General features: G+C 36.2%; 1 pseudogene; it reads right to left on the minus strand.

The window, feature by feature from the left end:
* Positions 1-1,306: 1,306 nt before the first annotated feature.
* Positions 1,307-15,301, minus strand: LOC128049499 (protein-L-isoaspartate O-methyltransferase domain-containing protein 1-like; annotated as a pseudogene).
* Positions 15,302-17,783: the final 2,482 nt, after the last annotated feature.

The following is a 17,783-nucleotide window of genomic DNA, read 5'->3' on the forward strand; positions in this document are numbered from 1 at the left end:
ATTAAATTGTTCAACATCTGTATTATTATTACCCTCATATATTCATCTGTCAGAACTCAGTGACTGAAACAAAAGTAAGGGAAGTGGGGTTAAAAAGTATTTTGTTTCCTTATTAGATAAGAATCAACATTGCTGGGAGAAATATCAATAACCTCAGATTTGCAAATAACATCATCCTTATGGCAGGAAGCAAAGAGGAAATAAAGAGCCTCTGATGACAGTGAGAGTGAAAAAACTGGCTTAAAATTCAACATTCAGAAGGATGAAGATCATGGTATCTGCTCCCATCACTTCATGGCAAATTAATGGGGAAGCAATGGAAACAGTAACAGACTGTATTTTATTGGGCTCCAAAAATCACTGCAGATGGTGACTACAGCCATGGAATTAAAAGTCACTTGCTCCTTGGAAGAAAAACTAAACTAAACAGCATATTGAAAAGCAGAGACATTTCTTTGGTGGCAAAGGTCCATCTAGTCAAAGCTATAGTTTTTCCAGTAGTCATGTATGGATGTGAGAGTTGGGCTATAAAGAAAGCTGAGCACTGAAGAATTGATGCTTTTGAACTGTGGTGCTGGAGAATACTCTTAAGAGACTGCAAGGAGATCCAACCAGTCCATCCTAAAGGAAATCAGTCCTGAATATTCATTGGAAGGACTGATGTTGAAGCTGAAACTCCAATACTTTGACCACCTAATTTGAAGAACTGAGTCATTGGAAAAGACCCTGATGCTGGGAAAGATGAAGGCAGGAGAAGGGGACAACAGAGGATGGGATGGTTGGATGGCATCACCAACTCAATGGACATGAATTTGAGCAAGCTCCAGGATTTGGTGATGGACAGGGAGGTCTGGTGTCCTGCAGTCCATGGGGTCACAAAGAGTCGGACATGAATTGAGGGACTGAACTGAAATTTTTAATGGAGGGAATGCAAGCACCTGCAATTCAAACCAGATTATATATGATTAACAGTTATGCAACCTTGTATAAAATTAAGTCTAACTCTTACCTAAGAGGATTTATATTACACAAAGTCTGGGCTCTTGTTGCATTCAACTCTTAAAGTCATTCTGAGTTAAAACAGCCATTTTCCCCAAGACTTAAACGGAAATATATTTTATAAAAGGGATTATTTTTAATCTCTGAATGCATAATTTAAAATACTAAAACAGAAACAAGATACATTTTCTTCACCATAAATTCACTCTGATTAAAGAAAGAATTCTCTCTCTTAAACTCCTCACAAATGCCACATTCTAAAGACTAGAGGAATTATAGGTAGGCATTCTTTTCTTTCTGCTCTAAGCTATTTTTCTCTAAAATATGTCAAGTAAACTTTTAAAGATTCAGAGAAGTGGAGTTTCATATCTTTTTCTTTCAGTAAATTCTGAGATGACTCTTAACTTCTTTGTGGTCTTCCTCTTCCTTTTCTTTCTCTTCTATTTTTCTCATCCTCCTCACTGTCTAGAGGCTGAGGAATAAGCTGATTACCGACAAATTTGTAAGTGTTAATTCTCTGTTTAACATTCTTTCTTTAGGTTGGAGCCCTTTAAGGAACCCCCTTGGCCTATATCTCGTTATGTATGAAATATATGTGTTCATTAATATAAATATGAGCAAGTGCTATAGATTCTCGATAGCATTGATGGGTGGGCTGGGAGGAGTGCCCCATAAACTCTGATTGGCCAATATCTTCTTATTTGATTGTACAGGTAAGTGGAACAGATGCAACAAGGTTATTTTTACTTTTCCAAATGTATTTTACAGTGCTCATAGCATGTGTTAACTGATCTACTACCGGCATGAGTACAATGCCTCCTGGTTTTAGTAATGCTTTCATGTAGTTTTCATAGTATTTCTGGACTCCAGCTCCACAATAATCTTAAAAAACTGATGACCATTAGATGCTTTCCAGGGGCAATTACCAACCATAAATGCAGGCTTACAGAACTCAAATCCTAGCAGTACTTCTCTTTATAGGTGCATGTAGGAATGTCTTCCTCTTGAGACAGACAAATGATTTACTTCACAGAAGAAACTGTGCTAACTTGCTCATATAATTATTCTGATAAACTGCTAGATCATCAGGCTGACCTAGCCATGCCTTGCAACTTTCCTTTCAGAGGGATAATACAGGATTAGAAGCTAATTATCAAAGCTATCACTATTTTTGATCAAGCTCCCCAGGTTTTCCTTGTCACATTTCACCACGTATGAATGACGCTCAATCCCATAATTTGTTGCCCCCAAATCTTTTCTACACAAGAGCCAGCTCGTGTTTGAGAGACTGAATTTGTTTCAGCTGAACTCATGAAATTTGTTTACTCTGAAAAATACTGCACTGCACTGCGGCGCGGCCATCAGTCGACCAGCCGCAAGGGGGCGAAGGTGGGACGCTAGGCTCGGTCGATCCGTGGCAGCCACCGCCTCCGCCGCTGAAGGTTGATATTTTTATACTTCGCTGCTAAAAAATGGGTCATGTGCATTCATGTTTTGAACCATATTCATCTTATTGACGTGTAATATCAAGAATAGGGTAAATTCAGATTAGAAAATGATAAATGAATATTTTTAAAAGTAATAAATAATGATAGTGTTCTTTAGAACACCCATTTGGTTTAGTGTGTAAAAAACCAAGGCTAAGAAAATTAAAAACCTACTAGAGCTTTATCTACAAATTGAAAACATTTAAAAACATTTTTAAAAAATGAAAAAAATTAAATCATAGTGTCTGTAATTAACGGACAACACCCCCTTATCAACCCCTCTGCAGCTAGGAGAGTTTCCCAGTCGTAACTGACTATAATGGGACATAAGCTGACTTGGTCTGAACAGGAGCAATCCAAAGCAAGACAGGGAAAATTATACAGTCAAGTTCCCTATGCTGTTAGAAAGAGCTATCATTATAATAAAGTAGAATACTACATTTTTAACATACCCAAAGGCTTTCTCCTACCAAGTGTTAGTGTTCTCATTATTCTCTGTATAAAAAAAACAGAAAACAACCTCCAAAATATGGTATGAAGAACTAACAGCAAGAAGGACAGGGGGCATTGGAATAAATTATGAAGTCTGTGGTCAAGTTTTTTACTCTTTAAATGTTCATTTTCTTTCTCAAACTCTCCCTGTATCTCTTTCACTCTCTTTCATTTTCATGAACTTGATTTGAATGTTTCTGTCTGTAAAAGGAGAGGGAAAAAAATTAGCTTTCAATTACCCCAAAGCCTGAAGACAGCTATTAAACTGCTCTACCTGTGTCCATGATAAATTCAGTCTCTCCCTTCAGCAGATTTCAGTCAATCTTTTATATACTTTATTAAGTGGTGATTTATTAAGATGGTATATATCATTTCTTATCCATAGTATCTATTTTCCAGATATTGTTCAAAATCTCTAGTTCTCTTCTTCATTAAAGACTCATATCCATGTCAGTTATCATTTTTCTTCTTCATTTATCAACACAAATGGTAAGTAACATAGTCCTACTTGCCCCACTCTCCTAAACCAAAATCTTCCATCAAACTCTGTTGCCCTCTTGAACTACTTTTCTATTTCTTTTTGTTCTTTCATTATCAGGGTTTCTAATAAAAATGTGCTTCAATAAACTAATAGCTAACATTTACTTGAGTACTTATGAACCTGGAATTATGCTAAGAACTTTTATACATATCATTTGATTTAGTCCTCATTATCAGCTTTAAAATTGCAATTATAGATAATCTACATATCAGAAACCAAGGCACAGAGGATGTAAATAATTATCTTAAAGTTTCACTTTTAGTTGATGCTGATACTGGGATTCTAACCAAACTCTGATTCTGGAGATTGACTTATGGATCAATTTTCAAATTTAGTTTTACCACACATTCTATGGTTAATGAATTTTCATTCCTTTTTTAATAGACACCCTATGGAAAGAAAAGTTTCTAAAATTCCAGTGTAGAGAAAGAAAAATAATTTTCCTTAAATCCTTTGAAGTCTTATCTGAGACCCTGTAATAAAATTCCTATTAACAAAAGAAAAAACAAGCTCATTATTACATATACCCCATGTATATATGAAAGTTTCCAAGGGAAAAATGAGTAACTCCTTGAGGTAGCTTATAACTCAGAATTATACATCACCATAAGAAGGAAGAGAAGAGGAGCTGTAGACCATTTATCTGGGTAGGATGTCTACTTCTCTTCTCCTCTTCTATGAAAAATCTAATCTTGACTGGTTAAGGAAACTTCCAGGGAGAGGGGAATGACATTTGAATTGCTGTTTTGCATCAGTTTGTAAGCAGATAAGGTCATCCCAAGGAAGCTTCTCTCTGTATTTACTGTTTTTTCCAAGTGCCTACATCTCAAAAAAAAAAAAAAAAAAAAAATCAATATGTCAAAGCCACATGTCTAAGGGTGGCATGATCTGAACACCTAAAATTGTAGGTGTTTTGGGGTCACATAATCTGCTGCCTTTAACCAGTAAATGTCTTCAAGATGAATTCAGTAAAATTTTGCCATTATGCATCCTAGCTCAAATTTTTGTATCCTTGACCAAGTTTTTCCTTCTTGGCATTTTGTATTTCTGATAATTCTTCTAACATTAAGTGTGCTGATACTAAGTATCCTTAAATAAGGATTGTTTCCTTCCCTTCAGGTTCCTTTCTCTTTCTACTTATTTCTCTTCTTCAGACTACACTTAAAAAAAAAAAAAATCCCCATTTTTCTCTATGCATTTGAGCTTGTGATTTCATTGGCATTTCTGATTCAAAATTACTTACATGTGCTAATCCTCAAAATTATTTGTCAAGCTCTTATAGATTTTCTGAGCCTTAATATACTATTAGTTTAGCTTTGTTGAACATTTGTAACACAGAGTAAGTCCACTGCTGTTCAGTCGCTGAGAGTTATATCTGACTCTTTGTGACTGCTTGGACTGCAGCACACCAGGCCCCTCTGTACTCCAAAGTACAGAGTTTGCAGAGTTTGCTTCTAATTCATGTCCATTGAGTTGATGATGCTAACTAACCATCTCACCCTCTGGTGTCCCCTTCTCCTTTTGCCTCAAGATTTTCCAGCATCATGGTCTTTTCCAATGAGTCAGCTCTTCTTATCATGTGGCCCAAGTATTAGAACGTCAGCATCAGTCCTTCCAATGATTATTCAAGGTTGATTTCCTATAGATTGACTAATGTCTCTGCATTTTAATACACTGTCTAGCTTTGTTATAGCTTTCCTTCCAAGGAGCAAGTGTCTTTTAATTTCATGGCTGTGGTCACTGTCCATAGTGATTTTGGAGCCCAAGAAAATACAATGTCACTGCTTCCACTTTTTACCCTTCTATTTGACATAAAGAAATGGAACTGGATGCCATGATCTTAGGTTTTTTTTTTTTTTGACATTGAGTTTCAAGTCAGCTTTGTCACTCTCCTCTCTCATCCTCATCAAGAGGCTATTTAGCTCTTCTTCACTTTCTGCCATTAGAGTGATATCATCTGCATATCTGAGGTTATTAATATTTCCCCCAGCAATCTTGATTCCAGTTTGTGATTTATCCAGCCTAACATTTAACATGATATACTCTGCATATAAACTAAATAAGCAAGGTAACAATAGACCGCCTTGATGTACTCCTTACCCAGTTTTGAACCAGTTCATTGTTCCATGTCCAGTTCTAACTGTTGTTTCTTGACCTGAATACGGGTTTCCAAAAAGATAGGTAAGGTGGTCTGGTACTCTTATCTCTTTAAGAATTTTCCAGTTTGTTGCGATCCATATAGTCAATGGTGTTAGTGTAGTCGGTGAAGCAGAAGTAGATGTTTTTCTGGAATCCCCTTTCTTTTTCTATGATCCAATGAATGTTGATTATTTGATTTCTGGTTCCTCTGCCTTTTCTAAACCTTGCTTATACACCTGAAAATTCTCAGTTCACATACTACTGAAGCCTAGCTTGAAGGATTTTGAGCATTATCTTGCTAGCATGTGAAGTAAAACAATTATGCAGTGGTTTCAACATTCTTTGGCATTGCCCTTCTTTGTCCTTGAAATGAAAACTGACCTTATCCAGTCCTGTGGCCACTGCTGTAGGTCTGAGAGTTTCCTAGATGCACCATGGTCAATCTTGTCTACTTGCCTTTTCCTTTGCCTCAATCAACTCTGCTTTCCTGGCTAATTTCAAATTATTTTCAAGAATCAACTTTAAATGAATGTCTATCATTAGGCATTCTTTCATGCCTAACTCTCTGTGTCAAGACCTCTTTCGGTCCAACAATATTTCCCCTTGATTCTTACTAATAAAAGCCCTGTTTTTCTGTGTGCAAATACCTCCCAGAATAGAGTAGATTCCCCTAGATCCTTTCAATTCAGGGGAGCTCATTTGCTGCTGATGCTACTGCTAAGTTGCTTCAGTCGTGTCCAATTCTGTGAGACCCCATAGACTGCAGGCCACTAGGCTCCTCTGTCCCTGGGATTCTCCAGGCAAGAATACTGGAGTGGTTTGCCATTTCCTTCTGCAATGCACGAAAGTGAAAGGTGAAAAGTGAAAGTGAAGTCACTCAGTCGTGTCCTACTCTTAGTGACCCCATGGACTGCAGCCTACCAGGCTCCTCCGTCCATGGGATTTTCCAGGCAAGAGTACTGGAGTGGGTTGCCATTGCATTTGATGCTATTTGAATTAAAAATATGCAAGCAGTCCTGTGAGTTCTTCAAAATTTGTTTCAGTGTACTCTTCGCAAATCTTTAAATTTGGACTAGACCCTCTTAGTAACTTTATCCTTATTTTTGGCTCAAAAGCAGTCATGAAGTCTAGAAACTGAGCAGCCATGGGTCATGAGGCAGCAGCCAAAATGACAGACAAGCAAACCTTGCATCACATTCTCTCCATCATCTTACAGGCTTTATATCCTTGATTTGTAACATTGTCTAACAGATTGAATCAGTTAGGTAAGCCTATGATGCCACAGAGTGATCCAAGAGTAGTCAAGGCTATGGTTTTTCCAATGGTCATGTATGGATGTGAGAGTTGGACTGTGAAGAAGGCTGAGAGTCGAAGAATTGATGCTTTTGAACTGTGGTGTTGGAGAAGACCCTTGAGAGTCCCTCGGACTGCAAGCAGATCCAACCAGGCCATTCTGAAGGAGATCAGCCCTGGGATTTCTTTGGAAGGAATGATGCTAAAGCTGAAACTCCAGTACTTTGGCCACCTCATGCAAAGAGTTGACTCATTGGAAAAGACTCTGATGCTGGGAGGGATTGGGGGCAGGAGGAGAAGGGGACGAGAGAGGATGAGATGACTGGATGGCATCACTGACTCGATGGACATGAGTGTGAGTGATCTCCGGGACTTGGTGATGGACAGGGAGGCCTGGCGTGCTGCGATTCATGGGGTCGTAAAGAGTCGGACACGACTGAGTGACTGAACTGAACTGAACCGAAACAACTTAGAAATTTATTTTGCACCCCTCACATAATTCACAATGGCAGTTCAGATCCAGGGCAAACACTGCCTTCAGTGGGTTACCCTAGCATGTAACCTTGAGTAAAATCTAGAATATAACACTATGTGCCATTGTGCATATTTGACCAGTGCAGTCACAACATGCCCATTACCAGGTTTTTCTGCTGCTGCTAAATCACTTCAGTTGTGTCCGACTCTGTGAGACCCCAAAGACGGCAGCCTACCAGGCTCCTCCGTCCCTGGGATTCTCCAGGCAAGAACACTGGAGTGGGTTGCCATTTCCTTCTCCAATGAAGGAAAATGAAAAGTGAAAGTGAGGTCGCTCAGTCGTGTCCGACTCTTAGTGATCTCATGGACTGCAGCCCACCAGGCTCCTCCGTCCATGGGATTTTCCAGACAAGAGTAATGGAGTGGTGACAAGGCCTAATCTCTTCTTTAGCATAATACAAATGCGTCACATGGCTCTACCTAATTCTAAATAAAATTTAAAAATTCAAGTCCATGTATCCTAACGAAGAAAGAGGATGGATTTAGGAACCTAGCTAGTGCTGTATGGATTGTGTGATGTATCCTTTGTCTTATTTACTATTTTATTTTTATCTCACTCCAAATATGATTGAGAACTTCATAAAGGCAGAAATTTTTTTAGAGTAGTGTACCTCGTGTCTAGAATACTACCAGGAACATGGTATTTAAACAATTGATATCTGCTACATAAATTGATCAATAAATTAATTAATACATTGTCTGCTGCTGCTGCTAAGTCACTTCAGTCACGTCTGACTCTATGCGACCCCGTGGACAGCAGCACACCAGGCTTCTCTGTCCACGGGATTCTCTAGGCGGGAATACTGGAGTGGGTTGCCATTTCCTTCTCCAATACATTGTCTAGCTTTGTCGATGTTTCAGACATCTACATACTGGAATTTAGATGTAGTAAGTTCCAGTTTTAGAGTCTTAAGACAATGGGTGGACTAATAAAAGTCACTTTAGACATCTTAGAAATGTTTTTGTGTTATGAGCTCTCTTTTGGTTGATGCCATATGAAATTAATTGTCTGCTTAGAACATCCTGAAAAACTTTTGATGGCGTTAAAATTCAGTTATTTTGATATATCCATTAGAAACATCCTTTTAAATTGCATTATAATCTGGAAACATATGTTAATTAAATGAAAAATGTTTCATTGTGCTCTTAATTTAAACTATCCAGAAAAAAATGCTTAGACATTAGACTGCTAATGCTTTGTTTCCCAGAATTGCTATTATTATTTATTATTAGAGTAGACCGTCAGTAATTTACACTAATAACTGAGAGACTCACCAGAGATTACTGAATTTGGTAAATTAGTTAGTGAAAAAATAAATATGAAAAACATCAACACTGCAGTACCGCAAAATGTGCTTTATTCATTATTTTGATAAGTGTAGTTTAATTATAATTAGCTATGGTAATGTTTCACAGTATGCTAATAAACACATTGCCATATTTTATGAAATTAATGAAATCTTAGAAGAAAAAATGTTTGCTAAACTAGTACCAGTTTTTGGAGAAAAGTATAAATCTGTGATTTAGTATATTTTGTATTATTTTTAGTCCAGAAAAAAAATATATCTTATATGTGATGTTGTTTTGGTCATTCCGACTGCTTGTTATCTGTATCCTTTACTAGAAAATAAAGTTCATGGGAGTAGAGCTGCCTTGATTCATACATATTGAACATGTTATGCACAGATATGTATTAAGTATATATTGTATACGTATTTAAATTTATAAATGGAAAGATTTCACTGCAAATTTGGTAGCCCTAATAACTTTAAATATACATTCTGATCTTTGATCACCTGTACTTTTAGAAGTCATAGGGGAAACTTAAATGTTTATTTCCATTATATGTGATCTCTGTTCGCTTATTTTTTAATGTCAAGATACATATTTAAAAATACTAAAATATTTGACTTTATACAAAATATCAATGAAATAAAATAAGTATCAAGTAAAAATGATAAAATAGGCAATGAAATCTTTGTAACATATGTAGCAATGAATTGATGTAGAATGTAATGATCTCCTGTAATCAAAGAGAAAGATAATGAAAAAGAAAAAAAAATTCCCAAAATATTAACAATAAATGCACAGAAATATTAGTGGAAAGTTAACTAAGTTTTCTCATTTTGTAGCTTTAAATGTTTTGAATATAAAACAAAAATAATTACCTTTATTCCCCAAAACAGCAAAAATAAAACAAAATGAAAACAACAGTATTAGAAAAGATAAAGAGAAATGAGAATTTTTATCTGTTTGGGAAATTCATTAATTTTAGGATACTTTAGAATATCTATTTATAATTTAATATACATATACTTTTGATTAGTAGTTTTGCTTTTAAAAATGATACTGCCTAACTTCAGTATTTATGCCTGAAACCTATTTATACAAAGGTGTTTATATTGTGTATTAGACCAAAATAATGAAAACAATTTAGATGTTCATCAGTTAGTACATGTTTTTAAACTATTTTTCCAGTTTTATTGAGATTTAATTAAAATATGATATTGTGTAAGGTTAAAGTGTACAACAATGTGTTGATTAATCTGTTGCAAAATGATTACTACCATAGTATTACCTATCACCTCCTCTTGTGACAGAGTTACCATTTGTGTGTGTTTGTGTGTGTTGGGAACATTTAAGATCTACTGTCTTAGCAAGTAAATGTTTAATTATGGCATATCCAACATTACAATGTATGGTGCACTGTGTCTATTCAATAAGAGTCAGTGATTATTATTAATCAATAAAATGTTCCAATTTAGTCTAAAATAAGCTATCAGATTTTTTTGTTTGCTATTTATAAACATGAGGTTGTATGAAAGTTCAAAATCTTACTTTCTCTATTGAAACAATTCCTGAGAAGATTTATACATTAAATGTGAACACAAAATTCTACAAGGCTTTTTTTGTAAAAATTGGCAAGCTGATTCTGAAATCTGTATAGAAATGAAAATTACTGAAATAGCCCAACAACTTTGAAAAGGGATCAAGGTTAGAAGGATTTATATTACCCAATTTTAACACTTATTATAAAACGATAATATTGAAGCACAGTGACAGACAAATAAATGGAAGTGATTCTTAAAATAGATTTACATGTAGATAGTCATTTGATTTTTGACAAAAGTTCAAAAGCAATTGAATGGATAAAGGATCGTCTTCAAAAATGATACTAAAACAATTGAATAGTCATATACTGCCAAAAAAGAAATCTTCAATCTACACTTCATATTATATAAACATTAAATGTTAGGCTATCCCTCAATAAATTGAAAACATTTATTATGTAAAAGCCCTAATGTGGAATCTTTATTATTATTTTGTTACTGAGGTGTTCCAATTGATACACTGGGGAAAAAGAAAGGCAAAATTCTCCACAATTTTATTTTCCTTTTATTATTATTATTACTGAAGCCTGAGAGAAGAATAGTTTCAGAAATTGAGAGCAGGGCCCTGATCACTGCAGAACTGGCAGGGAGAAAACAAATAATTTCAATTGCATTCAGTTCAGTTCAGTTCAGTTCAGTTCAGTCATTCAGGCATGTCCAACTCTGCGACTCCATGAATTGCAGCACGCCAGGCCTCCCTGTCCATCACCAACTCCCGGAGTTCACCCAAACTGTTGTCAGTCGAGTCGGTGATGCCATCCAGCCATCTCATCCATTCTTGACACGTTTCCCTCCTGCCCCCAATCCCTCCCAGCATCAGAGTCTTTTCCAATGAGTCAGCTCTTCATGTGAGGTGGCCAAAGTATTGGAGTTTCAGCTTTAGCATCAGTCCTTCTAAAGAACACTCAGGATTGATCTCCTTTAGAATGGATTGGTTGGATCTCCTTGCAGTCCAAGGGACTCTCAAGAGTCTTCTCCAACACCACAGTTCAAAAGCATCAATTCTTCGACTCTCAGCTTTCTTCACAGTCCAACACTCACATCCATACATGACCACTGGAAAAATCATAGCCTTGACTAGACGGACCTTTCTTGGCAAAGTAATGTCTCTGGCTTTTCAATATGCTATCTAGATTAGTCATAACTTTTCTTCCAAGGAGTAAGCATCTTTTAATTTCATGGCTGCAGTCACCATCTGCAGTGATTTTGGAGCCCCAAAAAATAAAGTCTGACACTCTTTCCACTGTTTCCCTATCTATTTCCCATGAAGTGATGAGACCAGATGCCATGATCTTCATTTTCTAAATGTTGAGCTTTAAGCCAACTTTTTCACTCTCCTCTTTCACTTTCATCAAGAGGCTTTTTAGTTCCTCTTCACTTTCTGCCATAAGGGTGGTGTCATCTGCATTTCTGAGGTTATTGATATTTCTCCTGGCAATCTTGATTCCACCTTGTGCTTCTTCCACCCCAGCGTTTCTCATGATGTCCTCTGCATACAGGTAATAAGCACGGTGACAGTATACAGCCTTGACGTGCTCCTTTTCCTGTTTGGAACCAGTCTGTTGCATTAGCCATACCAAAGATTACTAAAGGACTCTTTGAACTTGTAAAAGTGATTGTTTGAACATCAAACACTGTTCTCAGTTATAACTAAGACACAGTAGGGAGCATAGCTGACTGCTTACATGGCCACATAGTGGGAACTCTTCTGTCATAAGAACCTAGTTATAAAAACTGACAGAAACTTTTTTTAAACTGCAGAAGATGCAGCTAATTTAGAAATGGCAGTCAATTTTCAAAATAAAAGTACACTCTTGTTGAAGAATGCGAGTCAGCAGCTTGAACTCAAAATTTACAAGAGGTGACAACTGAAAGCAACTCTGTGAGATGACAAGATGTGTAAACAGGTGTGAACTGTGTCACAAGTCTCCATACTTCTCTAGCAAAAGCATGTTTCTGTGAGACCGTGCAGTTTTACCACCGGGACTGAAAGAGGTAACAAGTGTCAGTTAAAGAAAAAGACAGACTTTGACACTTCTGAAAATAATTCCAAGGAAGTATACTGCACAGATTTTCTCCTCTCATTCCCCATTGCTTCTTGCCTCTGAAAGTGAAATAAAATTATACATTATGAAGATGTTTATGTAACATAGCTAAAGATGCTTATGTAACGTAGCTAAAGATGCTTATGTAACGTAGCTAAAGATGCTTTAATCTGTAGCCCAGATTTAAAATATTTAGTTATTGGTTTATTTTCTATTTACTGAGTGTTAGGAGGAACTAATATTTATATGTTTACACTTTGAAATAGAAAAGACTTTTTCTTGGACCTCCATACTATGTAGGCTTCAAAAGTCTAGGAAAGCTAACATTTTTTGATTCCCTATATACATTAAAAACTCAGAAAGTACCTCTATTTTATTCACATTTTACCACTTCATCTACACTCCTTTTTCACATTAGCAACATTTCAGCAATATTGTCATTCTATTGAAGAATATTGTCTTCTATTGAAGAACATTCATTCTATGTTTCATAAAACATAAATATAATCATAATAAACACAAATAATAATATTTCCTGAAGTTTAAAACATTCAAACATAAAATAATCTGTATTTCAAAACCAATTTATTTGAAATACTCTTTCAAAAATAAAAATTTCAGCAATATAATAAACATCCTTTGAGGTTAAAATAATGCTTGATTGCAAATTTTCACCATTCCTGGCCACTGTTTTCTACCAGTCAGAAAGTCACTTAATGTTTTCTTAAAATTCTTTGGTACCTGGCTTTACGGTCTTTCCCATTACCTCAATTCTTACCATCACCCTTGACAACAATTAAGGGTTTTTCTCTTAACCTATCTTTATCTATCTTACCTTTTAAAATGGAAATTTGAACATCATAGTTAATGATGAAAATCTTTCATTTTTCTCTTTGTTTCATGTGTTACTCCTAGCCCAGTGTATCTTTGGCATAAGCAGAAATTTCTTTACCTGACTTCTCTTTATTTTTTTTATTATTATTATGTTTTACTTTATCCTTTTTGTGACTTCTTTCTGGCTTTCATTTGGTCTCTATTAATCCTGGATGCTTTGGTCACTCCCTTACATATTCTTCAAGTCGTTTTTCATTGTTTCTCAATCACTGTTAGTCCACAGAAATTTTGTTTGGAATTCTTTTTCCTGCATTCTTTCCTCCCGTATTTGACATCCTGATACAGCCAGCACAAAATAAACACATAATCTTGAATACCACCATTAGAAGAAATTCATTGTTTCCTACCTTTAAATCCATCGTTTCTGAGCCTTAAAATCTTTCAAGGATTTATTTCATGTTCTCCCACTCAACTACCTCTCTTATTCTTCACAGAACAGTTGTATACCTTCCCCACTCTCCTCAAATTCCTTATCCCACTGAACTGTGCTCAATCTCAGTATAAAATCTCTACAGGCCGGGCCGCGCGCCCCGGCCATCGCGAAAACTCGCGGTCCCTCCGAGGCCCGTGCAGGCGGTCCTCGCTGGCTCCGTTTACCTGAGGGACCTGCTGCCGCCGCCGGCCGGCGCCGCAAACCCCCGGGAGCCCGGCCCCGAGGTATGAGATAATACCACCCTTATGGCAGAAAGTGAAGAGGGACTAAAAAGCCTATTGATGAACGTGAAAGAGGAGAGTAAAAAAGTTGGCTTAAGGCTCAACATTCAGAAAACGAAGATCATGGCATTCAGTCCCATCACTTCATGGCAAATAGATGGGGAAACAGTGCCAGACTTTATTTTTTGGGGCTCCAGAATCACTGCAGATGGTGACTGCAGCCATGAAATCAAAAGACGCTTACTCCTTGGAAGAAAAGCTATGACCAACCTAGATAGTATATTCAAAAGCAGAGACATTACTTTGCCGACTAAGGTCGGTCTAGTCAAAGCTATGGTTTTTCCTGTGGTCATGTATGGATGTGAGAATTGGGCTGTGAATAGGCTGAATGCCGAAGAATTGATGCTTTTGAACTGTGGTGTTGGAAAAGACTCTTGAGAGTCCCTTGGACTGCAAGGAGATCCAACCAGTCCTTTCTGAAGGAGATCAGCCCTGGGATTTCTTTGGAAGGAATGATGCTAAAGCTGAAACTCCAGTACTTTGGCCACCTCATGCAAAGAGTTGACTCATTGGAAAAGACTCTGATGATGGGAGGGATTGGGGGCAGGAGAAGAAGGGGATGACCGAGGATGAGATGGCTGGATGGCATCACTGACTCTATGGACATGAATCTGAGTGAGCTCCAGGAGTTGGTGATGGACAGGGAGGCCTGGCGTGCTGCGATTCATGGGGTCACAAAGAGTCAGACACGACTGAGCGACTGAACTGAACTGATGCAGGGTTATCATTACCATCTTTCCAAATTTCATATATATTCATTAGTATACTGTAAAAAAATAAATAAATAAAAATAAAATCTCTACAATTTCCTAGTACTCAATGTGTTGAACAATCTACTAAGCCCTCTATAAATATCACCTCGTTTCATCCTCTCCATAGTCTGCTTAAGAGGCTTTATTATTATCACTGTACTGAGAGTAAACTGAAGATGAGAATGATAGAGTAATGTCAAGCTTCTATAATGAATGATAGTTGAAGCTTGAATTTGAACTTGCAACCTCTTGATCTTAATTGCCTCCTTCAGCAGAAAAAATAAACTTGCCCTGTTCCTTACTGAGAATTGAGAATCCATTAGATGAGAATTGTCTTCTGCATTTCCATTTTAAATGCATTTGGTGGTTTATATTTTCCACTTTCTCACTTTGATATTGTCAAACTCTTCTACTTTTTGAGTTAATGAGAACCTAACATTACCCTCTTCTGCCTATATAAAAGATGCTTCTCTTTTGTATAATCCACTTTCTCATCTATGGCTTCAGTGATAGGAATCATCTTTTTTTCTATTTAATTCCATAACATCTATTGTGAATGTTGAGTTTTGCTTTTACACACACATGTACAAGTTCATATACACCCAAAGATCTACTGAATCTGCCTTAAGTAATATAATGCTTGTGTCTAACTACCCAGTTAATCAGTAAATTCACACCTTTTTATTTATCGTTCACACTGCAATTTCAACTTTTGAAAATACTGTCAAGACAGTGTATTTGAGCTACACTGAAGCACCAGGATTCTTTGAGGCTCTCTCTTAATCTTCATATTCACATCATCCAAGCCAGGATTGTCCTATAGAGCTTTCTCTATTGATAGTTATGTTCTATGTCTGTGTTATTTAAATATGGTAAGTATTAACTGCATATAGATATTGAGCCCTTGGAATGTGGTTAATGTGTCTGAAGCACTGAATTTTTAATTTGTTTGATTTTAATTAATTTAAGATTAAACAGCCACACATCACTAGTAGTTACATATTGGACAGTACACAGCTGAGCTTCTAAGCATCAGACTTCTTAGGGCTGGAAATCACTAGAACTTGAGTTGCTATAATTTGATTCAACTGAACTATAATTAAAAATACATTTATCAATCCTCCTTTGAATATTCAGCATTGTGCTTGCAGCTGCAAAACAAGATGAAAGCATGGAAAAATTTAACTCTACCTTTAAGGAACTGGGACTATAGTTTGTGGCCAAATCCAGTCTGTCACCTCATCATGCAAATAAAATATTGCTGGAAAATACACACACCATTCCTTACTTATAGTTTGTGGATGCTTTTGTGCTACAATAGAAGATTTAAGTAGCTGCAACTTAGACAGTATGGCCATGTAAACCAAAAATATTTGCCATCTGACTTTACAGAGGAAGTTTGTAAGGCATGATCTAATGGGTCGCAGCTATGAAAACAAATATTTAAAATAAGGTGGAATAAATTTAACAATAGAAATGGGCATGAAGTGCAGAGGCATTAAGGCAGTGCATGATTGATTCTGGCTGAGTGGTTCAGGAAAGGAATTAGGGATAAATGATGGCAGAGTTAATTTTGATTGATGAATAAATTTTTCAGAACAGAGGGCAAAGGCAGTGTTTGATGTATGTGTTTATATTTAGTAAATGGGGAACAAAATAATTCTACCATTGCATGGATATATATATATATATACATATATATATGTATGCATATATATATATATATATATGTCTAAATATTCATTTTTCCTCACTACTGCTATTTAACTTTATGTTGACTTCTTATAATTTGAAAATTTTGCACACAAAATATTCCTGGGGGAAAGCAGGAAGTAAATAAGCAGGTCCAGATAGTCTTACATTAACATGTAATAGTGCCACATCTACCCAGAACTTAAGTTGACCTTTTTAAAAAAATTCTATATTGGAAAGTGCATAATTCTCTTAAGACTTGCATATTTACAGTGACTATCAGTAATTGAAAAAGCAAAATATTTTATATTCATCTATATATTTACTTGAGTTAAAATTGAGTGTTAGTTTTTAACACTTAATATTCAAAATGGAAGTGCTTTTGAATAGCACACTGTAACTGTTCTTTTATGGCATGTGAAGTGCATGAATGTAGGTACTCCATGGAAAATATATATTTTATATCATTCCCTAAAATTTGGAGAGGACTCATGGGGAGATATAACATTTGTAAGTGGGCAGAATAAAGGGTATTATAACTTCTAGAACTGGGACTACACAGAATTTTCTAGCCTGAAACAAATATATTGAGCTTAATTTGAAGCTTGAAGGAATCCAACATCAACATTGGAACAGATATTTAAATATCACCACAGGTTAGATTCCATGCAACTTCTTTTAAAGAAAATTAAATTTCTCATAATCAGAATCATTACTTTATACTTTTCTGATCCTGTACAAGGGCTTCACTTTTCTCTGCAGCAGTTATCTTTTATTTCAACCTGAGGTTTGGGTAAAACAGTGAAGATGATTGCATTTCCTTTTCCATGGCGATTGGCTCAGGTAATTTTAGTTTATTCTTATCTGTATGTAACATTACCTGAAGGTAGATACCCCTGAAGGGTGGTTCTGTCAATGAAAACCTCAGAATGGTTTTTAATGGTTATGACTGAAAGCAATTTCTCTTCTTATCAAATGCACGAAGAATCATAACAACATTTGGTGAATGTGAGAGAAGAAAGCTATCATCAAAAAATTCTACAAACTAAAAAATGCTGGAGAGGGTGTGGACAGAAGGAAACCCTCCTATACTGTGGGTGGTAATGTAAATTGATGCAGCCACTATGGAGAACAGTATGGAGGTTCCTTAAAAATCTAAAAATAGAGCTACCATGTGACCCAGGAATTCTACTCCTAGGCATATATGCAGAGAAAACCAGAATTAGAAAGGATGTATCCACCCAGTTTTCATTGCAGCACTATTTACAACAGCAACCTAACATCCATTGACAGAGGAATAGATGAAGATG

Source organism: Budorcas taxicolor, chromosome 6 (genome assembly GCF_023091745.1).
Source record: "Budorcas taxicolor isolate Tak-1 chromosome 6, Takin1.1, whole genome shotgun sequence".
In the NCBI taxonomy this organism is placed as follows: Eukaryota; Metazoa; Chordata; class Mammalia; order Artiodactyla; family Bovidae; genus Budorcas; species Budorcas taxicolor.